Genomic DNA, 6,000 nt, shown 5'->3' with positions numbered 1-6,000 from the left:
GGGAGGGGAGGGCAGGGGAGGGGAGGGCAGGGGAGGGAAGGGAAGAGTTAATGAAGTTCTTTTCCCAATCAGTAGGTTGCAGATTTGTCTTATTGACAGTGTCCTTTGCTTTGTAGAAGCTTTTCAGAAGCCAGCTAACACCAGAGACATCCAGATGGCAAAAGGTAAGTAAAAGAATATAATCAACAGAAGCAATGTAATTAAGCATTGTCTGGACCCAGATCTTGTACGACTATTCACAGATGATATGATGGTATACATAAGTTGGCCCCAACATTCTACGAGAGAACTCCTACAGCTGATAAACACCTTCAGCAAAGTGGCTAGATTTAAAATTACCTCAAAGAAATTAGTAGCCTTCCTTTATAAAAATGATAAACCGGCAGGGAAAGAAATTAGGGAAACAACACCCTTGACGTTAGCCACAATTAATATAAAATTTCTTGGTGAAACTCTAACGAAGTGAAAGATCTGTAAGCCTGGACTTTTAAGCTTCTGTCTCAAAAAAAAAAAATAAATAAATAAATAAAAAAAAAAAAAAAAAAAAAAAAAACCTCAAAAGAAGGAAAAGTCTCCCATGCTCCTGGATTGGTAGGATTAAAATAAAATGGTGTAAATGATCATCTTACCAAAGCAATCTACACATTCAATGCAATTTCCATCAAAATTCCAACAGCATTCTTCACAGACATGTATTAGCAATTCTCAAGTTATACGAAAAAAACAAAAGAGGTGGAAAATTAAAACAATTCCAAACAATAGCCTCGAATGGACTGGCACAGAGGAAGTTTTCCTGAACAGAACACCAGTGGCTCAGGCTCTAAGATCAATAATTAATAAATGTGACCTCTTAAAACTGAAAAGCTTCTACAAAGCAAAGGACACTGTCAATAAGACAAATCTGCAACCTACTGATTGGGAAAAGAACTTCATTAACGCTACATCCGATATAGGGTTAATATTCAAAATATATAAAGAACTCAGGAAATTAGACTCCAGAAAATCAAACTACCCAATTTAAAAATAGGGTGGCTGAGTAGTGGGTGGGGTGGTGTTATGTTGAAAAAGACATGGAGAAGTGGAGGGAGGAGACCTGTGGTGCAGATATAAAGTGTAAGAGAAAAGTAAAGTAAGTAAATAAATTATTAAATACAAATATTAAAAAATGAAAGAACTAAAATAAAAATGAGGTACAGAGCTAAACAGAGTCTCAGCAGAGGAATCACTAATGGCAGAGAAGCACTTAAAGAAATGTTCAACATTACTATTCATCAGGGATATTCAAATAAAAATGACCCTGAGATTCCACCTCATACCAATCAGAATGGCTAAGATCAAAAACTCAAGTGATAGTACATGCTGGTGAGGATGTGGAGAAATATGAACACTTTTTTATTGCTGGTGGTTTTGCAAATTGGTGCAACCAGTTTGGAAATCAATCTGACTATTCCTCAGAAAAATGGAAATAGTTCTATCTGTAGACCCACCAATACCACTCCTGGGCATATACCCAAAAGATGTTCCACCATTTCTCAAGAACATATGCTTCATTATGCTCACAGCAGCCTTATTTGTAATAGCCAGAAGCTAGAAACAACCCAGATGTCCCTCAACTGAAGAATGGATATAGAAAATGTGGTTCATTTACACAATGGTGTATAGTACTCACCTATTAAACATGGAGAACATCATAAATTTTGCAAGCAAACAGATGGAACTAGAATATATCATCCCAAGCACGGTACCCCAAACCCAAAAGGACGTACATGTTATGTACTCACTGACAAGTGCATATAGCCAAAAAGTTCAGAATACCCACGATACAACGCACAGACCATATGAAGCTTAAAAAGAAAGAAGGTCCAAATGTGGATACTTCAATCCAACTTAGAAAGGGGAACAAAATAATAATGGGAGGCAGAAGGAAGGAGGGACCAAAGTGGGAGAGGGGAGGGGGATGAGAAAAGGGAACAGGAACAGGAATGGGGAGATACAGGAGGGATGCAAGAGAATAAATAAAAATATGCAGGGCCCAAGAGAATAAATAAAAATATGCAGCAGTGGAGGATGGGGTGTGGGGGAAATCTCTAGAAAGTTCCAGACATCAGGGATGTGAGCAGCTACCAGGGTCCAATGGGAATGAGCTTAGCCAAAATGCCCAACAGTAGGGAGCTAGATCCTAAAGAGTTCACTTCCAGTAGATAGACATAGCTCCCATTTTAGGCATGGACTCACCCACCCATTTTCAAAATTATTGACCCAGAATTGTTCCTGTTTAAAGGAAATGCAGGGACAACAATGGAGCAGAGATTGAAGGAAAGGCTGACCAGTGACCGGCCCAACTTGGGATCCATTCCATGTACAGGCACCTAAACCACCGTGATTACTGTTGCCATGTTAGGCTTGCAGACAGGATCCTACCATGGCTGACCTCTGAGAGGCTCTACCAGCTGCTAATTGATACAGATGCAGATACTTACAGCCAACCATTGGATTCAGGTTGGGACCCCTATGAAAGAGTTAGGGGAAGGACAAAAGGAACTGAAGAGGATAACAACTCCATAGGAACACCAACAGTGTCAACTAACCTGGATGCCTGTGAGTTCCCAGAGACTAAGCCACCAACCAAAGAGCATACACGAGCTGATCCCAGGCACCCAGGCAGAGGACTGCCTTGTCTGGCCTCAGTGGGAGAGGATTCAGTAATCCAGTAGAGACTTGATGCCTCATGGAGGTGGAGTGTCAGGGTGTGGGCATCCTCTCAGAGGAGAAGAGGGAAGGAATGGAAGGAAGAAGTCTGTGTGGGAGGACTGGGAGGACATTTTGTATGTAAATAAATAAAATAAATTATCATCATCATCATCATCATTATTACTACAGTAAAATAATCTCCAAATACAACTTCAAAAACAGAACTCAAATTGCATGGGTGGACAATGTTCCTGGAAGACATGGGTTTTTAAAGGAAAACTGTAGAGGCATGGGATACTGTCCCTCTAGAATGACCCAGAATTCCAAAATAGCATGGGCTATTGTCATTGCCTATGGCTCTCAGTAACACTCCAAGGTAAGACAGTGATGCTAAAGAAACCATATATTTTAGAGGCAGGACCTAGAGAAATCTATCTCAAACAGACAAGGTAACTTCCTCCTTGCTAGGTACTTTTCACAGTGCTATAATGAACACTTCATGATGCAATCACCACTTGTCAGGCAATATTGCCCACTGGTACAATAGTAGCATGACTATTATAGAGTTACTTACCACTTTCTGGTTGGATTTGAGGCCTGATTTACAGTTGGAGATTTTATGCCTGGTATAGTATGCCTGGTCCTCTAAGCCCATGGCATAGAGATCATGGTAGAACATGCTAATAATTTGCTAAATGATCATACTGTCAAAGTGCCTTCTAAATATTATGTGCATGCCCATAGACCTGGACTACTCTCAGCCTTGGTGAGAGAAACTTATTTCTGCAGTAGGCAGCAGTTAATAGAGGGATGCAGAACTGGACAAAGTGCTGAGGACAGGAGTGTAAGAGCTCAGAGTGAAATGCTGACATCTGGACACACCAGAGCTAGCACAATGTGACCTCGTAGCACTGTGGTTGCATGCACAAGGCTTAGACAAGATCCATCTAGCCAAATCCTGGCTTAGATAGAGTCTTTAGATGATCTCCAGGTCTCACACCATACAGAGGAGCTCCTGGCTGTAAACAGTTGCTGGAGGAAGAATCACTTTGGGTTTGGTTTGAAGATGTGGTCAATGGTAGAGTTTCTATGCTCCAGTGCATGGGCACACATTCATCTAATTATGGGTAGCATTAATCGAACTTGAAGAGTTATCAAAAGAAAAATAAAAGACATGAAGCCATGTGTTATGGGTGGTTGTGATAGGGGAAACTTGGGAGAGGTTCGAGAAGAGAATTCAGGATAGATAATGATTGATCATATTGCATAATATATATTATATATATATATATAATAAAACAATTTTAATTAAAGTATCATTTATGATACTCTAGTAAATAACCTTTTCTATAAAAATGTTATTATGACTTGAGTACAAATTCCGTTGAAGGAACTGTGCAGGAGAAGAGGAATATATATATGTGTGTGTGTGTGTGTGTGTGTGTGTGTGTGTGTGTGTGTGTATTATTTTTAAATATTGACAAAACTTTATGGTGAGTATCTTATTCTTCATAGTTAAGAGAGATGAATACATATAAGTTAATTAATATCCATGTTTATACAAGTAACAAAAGGAAGATTTGAGTTTCAAATATAGATCAGTCTTCCAAGTCCTTCATACTGCTGAACAACATCTGCCAACTTGTATACTGGAAAAATGCTAGTAGAAGCTGCTCTGAAGGAAATGACATATAATAGCTAACTTCTAAGAGGAAAAATTGCAAAAGAACTAAAGGAAGCCTTTAAATAATAGCACTTTGTTCTCTTAAGAAGATATTGCACCTCATTTTTAATATCCAAAGGAGTTAGAACAAACATATAAAATGAGTGTTACATTGTCTATATCCATGGCGTATGCTAAGTTTTTTAAAAGCTACTTTTGTACATGCTACTGGTTAATAAAATACAATTAACAAGCTAAATACATGTTAAATTTGATGATTGAAGCTATTGAGTATTGTTACATTACTGCTTTAGTTACATATTTTGTTGTATACTCTAATGAATATAATACACTAATTTTTTTGAAGTAAGGGCCATGAAAAAGCTTGTGTAATTTTGATATTATTTTTAAATGCTACAGGCTTGGCAGTTAAGTGACAGAATAGGAGACATCTAGAAGAGGACTTGACATATTTTTTGCAAGCAGAACACCTGGATCACTACTGATTCCCCTAACAGCACAATTGGAAGTCTAAGTTTTGTATTATGACAACGATGGCAGGATTACAACTGCAGAAGCACCATCAGTTGATTTGCATAGATGCAAGTGAGTTCTCAGGTATTACATGGCTAAGTTTAAGGAAAAACACTATCTACAGACATCTTTGTCCTGTTTTGCCACAGGTAAAGGATTTGTCACTGTCTATTAGGAAACTGTTTCCTTGTTCCCAGGGTACAGTCATACTGTTCTGACAACTATGGAGAGACACTTCTGAAAAGAGATCAGAATCCTACCATCCTTATCCACAAGGTGGGTCTGAATATGTCATCCTCAAAGTCTGAGAGTGTTCATCCCTGAGGAGCACCCGAGAGCTGTCTTCACTGCATTTGCAGAAAATATCTGTGCTGTACTTCCACACACCTATGAACTCACAAAAGTCCCATTCTATCTAGCCTGCAGTGACTGACTAGACAGTCACTGAATTACATGGGTCTGTGCCAATAGTTAGTGCTTGCTGAATACATTTGTTTAGCATTACCCAGGTTCTGTCTTTATCATCACACTGGAAGTTAATCCATAATAGGCAATCTTTTTATAAACAATTATTGAGCACTTCTTATGAGATTATCTATTATGCATAATAAGCACTCAATAATTGTTTATAAATAATATGCTTTCTTCCTAAACAAATAATCAAAAACTCTAGTACATTTTTAGTTACTCCCCTAAATATTTTTTAAAATTTTTCAGTATTAAGATGGTGTGACTATTTTTAATCTTTGACATTTGACCTTTTAAAATATAAACATGGATGCCCTCCAAGAGGCCCAACAAGCAGCTGAAAGAGTCAGATGCAGATACTTATACCCAACCAATGGACTGAAATTGGGGACACCTGTGGTTGAATTAGGGAAAAGCTGGAAGCTGAGGAGGGTGACCCTTTAGGAGGACCAGGAGTCTCAACCTGGACCCCTGAGATTTCTCAGACACTGAGCCACCAACCAGGAAGCATAAACTAAATGATATGAGGCCACACACACACACATACAACAGAGGACTGCCTAGTCTGGCCTCAGTGAGAGAAGATGCACCTAACTCTTGAGAGACTTGAGGCCCCAGGAAGTGGGGAGATTTGGTAGGGTTGG

General features: G+C 38.9%; 1 protein-coding gene across 4 annotated transcripts in view; it reads right to left on the bottom strand.

Moving 5' to 3' along the window:
* Positions 1-6,000, bottom strand: part of Spag16 (sperm associated antigen 16) — an 871,964-nt gene that overhangs the window by 793,267 nt on the left and 72,697 nt on the right. The gene's annotated exons all lie outside the window — the stretch shown is intronic.

The sequence above is a fragment of the Mus caroli genome, chromosome 1 (assembly GCF_900094665.2).
Source record: "Mus caroli chromosome 1, CAROLI_EIJ_v1.1, whole genome shotgun sequence".
In the NCBI taxonomy this organism is placed as follows: domain Eukaryota; kingdom Metazoa; phylum Chordata; class Mammalia; order Rodentia; family Muridae; genus Mus; species Mus caroli.
This window is presented reverse-complemented; position numbering and strand designations above follow the sequence as displayed.